The sequence below is a fragment of the Podarcis tiliguerta genome, assembly GCF_965153285.1.
Source record: "Podarcis tiliguerta genome assembly, chromosome: 11".
Classification (NCBI taxonomy): Eukaryota; Metazoa; Chordata; class Lepidosauria; order Squamata; family Lacertidae; genus Podarcis; species Podarcis tiliguerta.
Window position 1 is genome coordinate 21920495 of NC_139544.1, and position 10892 is coordinate 21931386.

At 42.8% G+C, this 10892-nt stretch overlaps 2 long non-coding RNA genes across 2 annotated transcripts; one reads left to right on the plus strand and one right to left on the minus strand.

The window, feature by feature from the left end:
• Positions 1-4311: 4311 nt before the first annotated feature.
• LOC310660115 lies at positions 4312-8665 on the plus strand. Its single transcript, XR_014503206.1, has 2 exons — positions 4312-7458; positions 7711-8665. It is a non-coding gene; the product is annotated as an uncharacterized lncRNA (long non-coding RNA).
• Positions 8666-8734: 69 nt separating this feature from the next.
• Positions 8735-10482, minus strand: LOC310660209. Its single transcript, XR_014503309.1, has 2 exons — positions 9608-10482; positions 8735-9460 (listed from the first exon to the last, which is right to left on the minus strand). It is a non-coding gene; the product is annotated as an uncharacterized lncRNA (long non-coding RNA).
• Positions 10483-10892: the final 410 nt, after the last annotated feature.

The window sequence follows — 10892 nt, forward strand, 5'->3', positions numbered from 1 at the left end:
TGATGCTGTGACAGCCACACACTTTCAAAATAATGCTGCCATTTTGTTTAAAGGCCACCTCATAACACTGCACATTTTCAAAGGCAAGATTATCATCATCATCGATTTATAAATCACCACCTCAACAACTGTCTCATGGCGACCTACACATAAGATGATTAAAAACTGTTTAAAAACACAAAACAGCAAATACCTGAAATCCTAACAAGGAGACACTTGTGAAAAAGACCAACTGGGAAGGCTGTCAGAACAAAAATATCTTCAGCTGCGCTGTATCTCAACAGGAATGCTATTCACAGAACAGCCACACTAAAAGCCCTGTTCCAAATTACTGTAGAGTGGGCTTCTGTGATTATTGGAACTTGCCGGAAAAGCTCGACCACAGCAATTTACTGGGATATGTAAGGCATGTTTCTCAGATAACCTGGTGTATAAGGCCTTAGGTTAGTTCTCACACGTTGAACTTGGCCCAGTAGCAGATTGGCATCTAGGCCAAATCCTGCAAGCAGGGTGTTCTGTGGTGGCTTTGCCTCCACAAACAACCTAGCCACCCAATTCTGCACCAGCTGCTGCCTCTGGACCATCCTCAAGGGTAGTCTCACATAGTGTGTGTTGTGGTAATCCAACTATGAGGTTACCAGTGCAAGGACATCTGTGGTCAAGCTACCCTGATCCGGGAATGTATGTAGCTGCCTTATCAACCAAAGTTGGTCAAAGCATTCCTAGCCACCAAGGACACCACCACCGAGATAGATAGACAGAGATAGATCCAGGAGCACCTCCAAACAGCGCACCTCCTCCTTCAAGGAGAGCATGATCTCCATCCATGGAAAGCACCTTCCTGGACCCAGGAACTACTCACTCACCGAGGTTCTGTCTTGTCAGGATTCAAACACTATTAGCGCTCATCCATCCCATTGCTGCATCCAGACACTGGTTCAGGGCCTTCTCAAGTATTCTCAGTTCAGATGTTACAGAAAAATGGAGTTGGGTATCATTGGGGTACTGACGACATATTGCTCCAAAAGCTCTAATGACTGCTCCCGATGGGTTGGTGGAGTGTTGGAAACCTCACTTTGGACTGAGTTAGTCGTGACATCTAGATCACTAAGGAGACAAACAATTTTGTCCTCAAAATGCCCAGAAAGCAACTCGCAGACCATCTCTGAGGTGTTCAAGGCTCCATTCCCTAAGATAGGTGTCAACAGCCTATGGACCACCCTGAAGAGCTCTTGAGGACATGATGGAAGCAATGATGTAGGCCTTCTTTGCTGCTTTCGCCGCCACACAGTAGGCACAACTATGTGCTCTGGCAGAATCTTAGAAAATGACAGGATCCAAAAGATAGCTAGCCACATTCCAATCCATACATTAGATTCAGTTCAGGTCATTTCACTTCAGAATATGAACCAAATGAACTCCTCAAGCATCGGTGTCAAACTCAATCTACCCCAGATGCAGCTGCCAAATCTGTTTGGCAAGAGTTATGGAGGCCCTGTATACCTGAAGAAGCATCTCTACCACCATCATTCAGCCTCGACACTGAGGTCCAGCTCTGACGGCCTTCTGGCTTTTACCTCACTGCGAGAAGTGAAGTTACAGGGAACCAGGCAGAGGGTTTTCTCGGTAGTGGCGCCCGCCCTGTGGAACGCCCTCCCATCAGATGTCAAGGAGATAAAGAACTACACAACTCTTAGAAGGCAGCTGAAGGCAGCCCTGTTTAGGGATGTTGTTAATGTTTGATGTTTTGTTGTGTTCTTATATCTGTTGGAAGCCACCCAAAGTGGCTGGGGCAAGCCAGTCAGATGGGTGGGGTACAAATTGCATAATGATTATGATTTCCTAGTCCAACTATCTAGGATCCTTTCTCTCTGGCAATGATGGTACTTGAAGCTGGTCCTCTACTTTTACTAAAGACACCATCGTATTAACACTTTCTCTTTTCTGGTGTTTGTAGGCTTCCAGTGAACTAAAGGGTGTGATTTGGGGGGGGGGGGGGATCATTCACAACCCTGTAAAAAAAAACAACCCCAACCCTCTTCCACTTGCATTTTCTATTTGATTCCTTGCCACATTTCTTTTTTCATATGAGACTTTGGCTTAGAAAGGAAAAATGTTAAGTTACTATGCTGTGAAACCCTATGTGTATTTATTAGGAAGTATGCCCCACCAAGTTCAATGAGGATTACCCTCAGGTAAGTGTGCGAAGGGTTGCAGCATCACAATTTGTGGTATCTGTACAAAAGGAGATAGATTGGGATCTTCAGGATTTTTTTCTGTTCCAGAAGTGAGGGTTTTTACACCATTAGCTTTCTTCCAGTGGTAGAAATTCAGCCACAATAGTGATGGACAACAACGAAGATTGGCAGGCAAAATTTTGTAGATTAATGAAATAAAAGTAGCAGACATGGCTGCCTTGCATAAATGCCCAACTGAGTGGGAATGATGGTTGTGAAGGATTTAAGAGCAGAATGAAGAAAGAGTCATGCCATCTCCTCTCTGAGGATAGCTCAGTGTGCCTGACAATAACTTGGCATTTGAGGAGACAGGTTTCATTTCTGATTTGGAGCAGTCAAAATTGTAAATAATCAGATACAAGCATGCAGCAGGTATTGCAGGAAGTAAGACTCTTTGCTGCCTGGGGAGTTCACCCCCTCACATAGTTGAAATTAAGCTCCACTGATGCCAGATTCTGTGAGTACATGGCAAATTAAGTTACAGGTGTCACATACACTATGCGTAGTGATCATTCGAATGCAACAGTCAAACTGTATTAAAAGCAGGCTTATTTCAGTACCAGCTTAGTTCAAAACCAGGTGAGCAAAATGGTGTGCGGATAAGATGATGCAGAGAGCACTTCTCTGGGTTAAGGGGTGTCCGAAGAATGTAGAAAACTGCTTTATACCGATTTAGACCAGTAGGTGGTGACAGAGTGGCTTTCCCTCTTTGCCCTGTGCCCCTACCTCTCCCCTCGCAGACTTTGTGCTTCATACCGCATCATCCTTATCACAAAATCTGAAGCCCCGTCATAGCTTTATTCCCCAGAAGCAGTGATTGGAAGAAGCAGGCAGTCTGTGGACAGATGGTCAACATTTCAGAAATCCTTAATCCTATTGCTTCTGTGATGGTCTTCAGGTAAAAAGCAACGAAGAGGAATTTGGGAATTGTTCAAAGAAACTCCCTGAAAAACTATACTAAAACTTGTCCTTTGTGCCCCTTCCCTACAACCACAAACTGATTCTTAAAAAAATAATTCAGATTCAACCATTTTTCACACAGTGGCAGTTACTACCGTATTTTTCACTCTATAAGACGCACCAGACCATAAGACGCACCTAGTTTTTGGAGGAGGAAAACAAGAAAAAAATATTCCGAATCTCAGAAGCCAGAACAGCAAGAGGGGTCGCTGCGCAGCGAAAGCAGCGATCCCTCTTGCTGTTCTGGCTTCTGGGATAGCTGCGCAGCCTGCATTCGCTCCATAAGACGCACACACATTTCCCCTTACTTTTTAGGAGGGAAAAAGTGAGTCTTATAGAGCAAAAAATACGGTACATCAGTTTACAGAGCAGAGGGAGAAGGGAAGCAGGCCTATTGCATCGCTTCTGCTGAGAGACCAGCTGCCTCTGGCTGTCCCTCGGCTGTCACTTGGTGGCAATCATCCCATCAGACTTCTTGATCTGTGTCCATCAAAGCTGATAACTTTAAGAGCTGGTACCTGGCGTTGCTTTTTCTTCATTCCTTATCCCGTTTTCTCCCCTTGGGCATTGTCTCTTTTAGATTGTAAGGCTGAGTCTGACGACTCTGTTGCTCGCTATTTTTCTAAGCTGCTCTGGGAGCCTTTCTTGTCCAAAGAAGCAAAGACTAAACCATTGGTGGCTTTCCAGGGCTGAAGATGGAGGTTGTCCCTCACCCAAGCCCTACATGAAGATGCCAGGGGGTTGAATTTGGGATCTTTAACATACAAAAACGAGTTTGACCATTGCACGGCGTTTCTAGGAGATTCCTCACAACCTCCATTTAGTGGCTTCTCTTGTACACCCTGTTTCAAGTTTTTGCTAGTCAGAAGAACTAGAAATTTGCTTTAAAAAACTCCTGGGAAACCGAAGGCTGGTGGAACCGCTGGGCACCAATGTGGACCCTGCTTGCATTTTGTTTCAAATGATGCACTGCAATTCTGCAAACGACCGCAACCTCATGATTAATTTTTGTTTCATTGTATTAATATTTCTGTAGGTTTATCATCCAAGGTTCACAGAAAGCCAGAAGCACATTCCAATCAGCCATGAGCATGGAGGGTTTCTTCAGGTACTTTTCAAAATATCTCAGTTGGCATTTTAAAGCTTGAACTGTGTGTTTGCATAGAGTCTTGGGGCTAGCTGCACACACTCCCACATATAAATTACACACAAACACATGTTACAGAATTTCAACAGCATTTTGAAGAATTGAAAACGGGCTGAAATATTACAGTGGCTACACATATTTACATGCAAGACATATTTGGCCCCTAAATCTTCACTACCTTTGAAGCCTTCAGTGGAATTAAATACAAATTTTTGGTTGTATTGTTGATAAATAGTAATACTATTGTTAAAATGGCTTTAGGTGTCTTAAGTTGTCCTGACAAGTTTAAACAGCCTTATTTTTTATTATTATTATGTCCAGAATTGGATCTGAAATTTGCACAGGATAAAAATGGTTTCCTCAAAGCCACAAAACATACTGGTCTTATTTTCTTATCCCTCGTTACTGATGACTCAGATATTTGGCAGCAAAATTGGCAAGTAAGCAAAACAGTGAACAGCTGAAAAGTAGTTTCAGTTATAGTCCTAGAGCTGTCCTAAGAAGATTCCCACAAACAAATCTGTCATTCAGGCAACAGCACATTTCCTATGCATTTCATTGAAGGAAATTTCTGAACTGCATGCTGGTTTATATTGTGACATGGAAGTGGTTATATATTATGACACGGAAGCTCCTGCAGCCAATCAGAAGCTGTGAAAGTCACGCCAGACGTTTGGGTACCAAAGAACGTTTGCAAACCAGAACACTCACTTCCTGGTTTGCGGCATTTGGGAGCCAAAACTTTCGACTCGCAAGGCATCTGGGATCCAAGGTACAACTGTATTCCAGTGTCTGTGCCATCCATTGGATCTTTCCTCCCCTGTGAAACATGGTAGTGTTATGGTAAGGCACAGGCAGTATGGTCTAGGGACAGGAAGCCTTGATCCCAGGGTTGTGAATATCACTTTATTACCCTTATAGTATGCGTCTATCAGGTAGAGAGGAAAGCTTGATCCATACACTCTTTTGGCTTCGGCTGGTGGGAAGGGTCACAGTTTGTTCCCCTCTGGCTTCCTCTCTGACCATGTGGAATCCAGGAGGTCAGGAGCTGGCTAAAGGCCTAGGTCTCAGAAGGACCCTAGACCAGCCCAACCTGCCCCCTACACACTGCTTGGCCTGGGTGGTCATGTTTGGCTATGGTGGGCAGATAGCTGAGAAATCCTTCGTTCTCAGTCTCTCCCTTCTTCTTGGACGATCTGATGGGGAGAACCAGCTGCTAGCTGCCTCTGTGGCCATGCCATTCCCCTTGTGATTCTCCTCTCTGCTCACCCCTCTACCTTCTTTTGTCCTCTGAATGATGGGCATCAGGAGGTGTTGGCAAGGGAGAGGAGCCCTCTGAACTCCCACAGTGTGATGAGAGTCTCCATTGTAGGGAGTAAAACTGAATAGAGGATTGCCAGCATGCCACTGCAGCAAGAGTTCAATAGGATCAATTTGCTCATTTATTTTCCATAGTGAAGCCTCTGGTGAATGCTTTGGGCTGGCAAAGTGCCCTGTGGGTTGCAGTCTCAAAAATTTGTTTCTTATCTCCCCTCCCCAATGTAAGGAGCCTCCTCTGAAACCTAGGGAGACTTCAGAAATTGCCTCTTCCAACACAACTCTTTAGTTCATGGCTAGAGTTTTATTAACCAAGGAAGAAGCTTGCAGCACAGCCCTATTTGTGTTTACTCAGACGTAAGTCCCACCGTGCCCAATGACCCTTGCTTCTTAGTAGGTATGTTTAGGATTGCAACCTTATGGATGTTATTAAAGACTTAAATCAGTGCAATTTGTCTTTCTGGATATTATCGTTAGAATATTATATAGAAATAGAGAACCTTTATAATCACAATCTTAAATTAGGTTTATACAATTAGAGCTAATGGAACATAGCAGACAAATAGTGAAAAGGGCTCAGTCTTCCAATTTTATGAACTCCTCTTACTAATCTAAAACAGCCTTATATAATGAAGGAGCAATAAAAAAGAATAGATTCATGAATTCAGAATTGCAGACAAAAAAGCCCTTTCTCTTTCTCATGGACTAGACAAGTGGAAATGGTTTGCAAGGAACAGAGAGACTGTATTTGCAGATCCTCGTATGGTCACATGGGATATATATATATTTAATCTTATGACTGTATGGCAGAATTTCAGGGTTGAGATTGTTTTTACAGCTGAAAAGGAACTGCACAACACAATACTTTTGGCACCCTGCCCAGATCTTTCATCTATCTGTCTGTCTGTTGTTTGCATGTTAAAAATTTTAGTTTTCTTCCTATATCCTCTAAGAGTAAAAAAAAGCCATGAATAAAACCAAACGACAAGCAAAAAAACAATTGAGGAAATAATTGACTTATTTAAGGGAATGTTCTCTAAAATGCAACAAAAGGAGCTTTGAATTCTAAAGACCTTGGGCCAAATTCTCGTGAACTGTAAACCAGAGCTTTAACATAAACACATACATTATTTTAAATTTGAAATATGTCTGTGAGTTCTCAGCTCAGGAGTAGACAGGATCATAGCACAAAACTTAGTGCGTTCTCTCTCACTCGTGTGTGTGTGTGTGTGAGAGAGAGAGAGAGAGAGAGAGAATTGTTTTGCACATACAATATATACTGCTTCTAAAACCACAGTTTCTTAATTGTTGGGTTTTCCTTATAGCAAGAGATGAGCAAGTTCTTTCTCTTGACTTAGCATTTTTGACTGTGATTGCCATGCAGGCAGCCTGGCCATGTTCACTTCCTGGCGTGAGGTCATATTAGATCAGTACTTCTAGAGGTAGGAGACCGCTGTGGGGGGAAAACAATCTCCACAGAGTATGTGGTTAAAGGCAGCAAAATACTAGGAAATGAGCCACTTCATCTCCTCCATTTTCTCCACAAGGAACAGGAAAGTCAACATGGGGCCCATATGCCATGTCTGGCCTGCCAAGATTCTTTCTCCTCCCAATTCTTCTTAGAACAAATGGCCTGCTGGAGAGTTGCCACATGGTGTCAGGGCAGGAGTGCGTGATCTCAGGGTGAGGTGGAAGACTCACGGCAGGGAAGGGGAACCCGTGGTCCTCCAGATGTTAAGTACAGTTCCCATCATCCCTTGCCATTGGCCAGGCTGGCTGGGGCTGCTGGGAGGTGGAGTTTTGTTAAGTTGTGGGTGAACATATCAGACGACACAGTGATTCTTCAACAGCTCTTGTTTATTCAGAGGCCAAAACAGAACTGAACTGAAGGACTCAGTCAGCCTGCTTATATAGAGCTCCAGTACCACGTTACTGTAACAACTTTCTAAAACTTATCCAATCACTGAACGTCACTTTCAATCCTTCATTTGCATAACTATCTACAGTATCCCCCTGCTGGCCCAGGGTGAGAACTTCAATACATAACAGGTTTGAATGAACCACAAGTTCCTCACCCCTGCCTTAGTTCATTGTAAATAGTTCAAGGGCTTTATATATGCCCCTGCCCCAGAATGCTGCTGTTTCCACCCAGTGCCAATCTGCCTTCTGCCAGCCCCTGACATAGAGAGAGGCCACTGCTGGTTTGTGCTCCAGCTGATGACCTCCCTTTGTTGGTGTTGCAATAAAATGGGACTGGGCCGCTGGATATTCTCTTGAGTGTGTATAACTGCAGAGACAGCTTGAATTAATAATGTACGACCGTTGGATTCCAGCTTCAAGATAGCTTTGCCTGAACAGGCTCAGCGGTAGGGCCGTAGAGTAGCAGAATTATTAGCACAGCTAAAAATGCTGGATATGGAAAATCATGAATATATGAGATAGGGTTGTGGGCTTCCCCCACCTTCCCACATTTTTGCTTCGCATAGAGGCTAGGAAAATATTCCGCAGCCAATATTTTATTCTGATCGGGAGGTTGCCGTTATTCAAGAGTTTGCCATTTCTGAGTTAAAGAAAATGAGAGCAAACAAGTTTGGATAAGGGCAAGCAAGTTGAAACGTAAACCAGATAAGATGGAGGTGGTATTGCTGATCTGAATGGAGGGAAGCAACCTGTTTTGGATGGGAGGGCAACCCCCTATAGAATCCCATTTGTTACTTCGTGTTTTTTGTTATAATGTTGTATATATAGATATTCATTTTTAAAAATTGTTTTATTGTGTGTTATGTGAATCACTTGGGGATTTTGAATATTAACAGTATAGAAATATTATAAATATATAAGAAGACTGAAACTAATCAAGGTTAATATAGAGGTGTGAAAACTGATTTCTGATGCAGAATTTCAAGAAAGAAATGTGAGCATTTAATACTTACTGCAATTAATATATCCTAATTTTCAAGACTAATGAGTCTAGCCTAATTACATGTAGCCACAGAAAAGCAAATATATATATATATATATAAGTATCTTGGTTGCAATCCTGCATACACCAATCAGATTTCTGTCCTACCTGTGTTAGGACTCTCTTTCTGCAGTGTCTCTCTGCTCAAGATAATGCATAATAATGGGCTTTACTTTAAATCTCGCTGACATTAAATAGTAAACAGGCTAAACATAGGTTTAAAGTTAGAGCCAGGCTTAAGCACTTGGTATAATATATTATAGGAACTAAGAACTAAACATTAGAAGTGACAGTGTGGGAAAGAAAGTATTAGCAAGACGATCTAGATAGTAAAGCACAGCTTCTGGCAGCATGGCCTGCTAACCATTCCTTACCACTTTGAGAGAATAAATATGCCTTTCAGTAAATTATTGCAGGAAAAGGGTTCATTACTGGGTGCCAGGAGCCTAAGAAACAAGCCATTTAAGAAGGCAGGAGAAGGCAGGCAGCAAAAAGGTACATTTCAATAACTAGGCAATTTTTTGCAGCACGAATGGATTTTCTGTGCACTAAATTAGAAATGCCAGTAAAAATGGAGCCTCTGATTAAGACCCAAATGAATTCATTGGCAGGCAAACTTGTTAGCATTAATGTTCTGTGCCTTTGAGTGATGGTTTAAAGCAATCTTCTTCATGCTATTATCAGTAAGTTATCTCCCTCAGACGTGTATTAGTCGCACTTAATATGATCCTCACCTGGTCTGTAAATGTATGCAATCAGATTTTACCTTGTTTGTTTTTTGCACACTTGCTTACTTGGCAGTTTGTGTGCAGAGCACGCAACCAGGTGTCTAACTGCCTTAAGCATCAGCCCAGTGGCGTAGCGTGGGGGGTGCAGGGGGGGCCGGCCGCACCGGGCGCAACATCTGGGGGTTAGGGGGCGCAAATCCACGGGTTAGGGTCGCAAATTACTTGCCTTGCCCCGGGTGCTGACAACCCACGCTACGCCACTGCATCAGCCTTGCACAACTGCATCTCTGCATCCAAACATATCCAAAACATGCAGAATAAGGAATGCACTTGTTGTGGAGGTTTGCAGATACATTAAGAATAAGAAGTCTTCCCCTGTGTGCTACCCTTGTGCAAAGAATCTATCTTGTTTTTTGGTCAGAAAATAACAGCTGCTCCTATGTCAGCTTGCTGGGGTTAGGTATTTTACGTGGAGAAGGCCCCTGTGATCTTGGAAATCTTATTGGGGAGGAGCTATCCAACAGATGGGGCCATACTCTTCAGTGTTGCAGAAAGAAGAAGAGTCATTAACTATGAAAATGGTAGCGATTCCCTTCCGGCCAGAAGTCTGAAACTTTATACTGAGGAAATCTCATGTACTTTGCTGCGAGCTCCTTGGAAGCGATACAAATGCAACTAATAAATAATACTGTCCTTTTGCTTTCCAAGATGTAGGAAAGGAAAAGCTGTGTAATGCTCTACCACTTTGTTACCCTAGCCAAAGGGCAATCTCTGTATGTTGGGATTACTGGTGCTATAATTGTGAGGAATTGTATGTACCATATTGACATGGTATTCAGTCAATTTGGGAATTTCCCAAGGCATGACTTCTGCACCTACCAAGACCCAGAACTCTAGAAAGCAAATTGTAGTGTGTGGTGTTTTCTCCATTCATCATAGTTTTGTTGATTGCATCATGTTTGGAAGACAATATCCTAAACAATATTCTTCCACCTAATACTTTGAACTTGAAGTAGTGTATACTTAATGTTTAAACCAAGTCTGTAACAAGCCAAATGTATGTAAGGGGAAAGGTTTTACATTGGTACGGTAGAAATGCATCTAACTCTTTTCTCTCCTCCCACCCTGCTTGTGTAGGACAACCTACCCATCCCAAAGGAAGTCAATCGCAAAAAGAACGATAAGGTGGAAGCTCCGCTCCTGGCACCAGCAAATCGCTATGGACACCATTTCACCAAAATAAATTACCTCTCCTCTTTTTAATCATAACTCCTCATTTGTATTAAATATGATGTATGGGTGTTGATGAGGTCATCATGGTGTCATATATCGGGAATTGTTTCTGTGTAAATCATACGAAGAAAATTACGGGACTCTGAGCCTTTCTATAGAGAATTACAGTGGGGGTAAATACGTATCATGAAACCGGTTTATAACCATTCTGACTCAAGTCAAAGCTCTCAGAATTTCACACTGTGAATCCAAGTTTACAAACTTTACAGGTGGGCCTTCAGGCCTGGTTCTACCACAACAATGTCTTC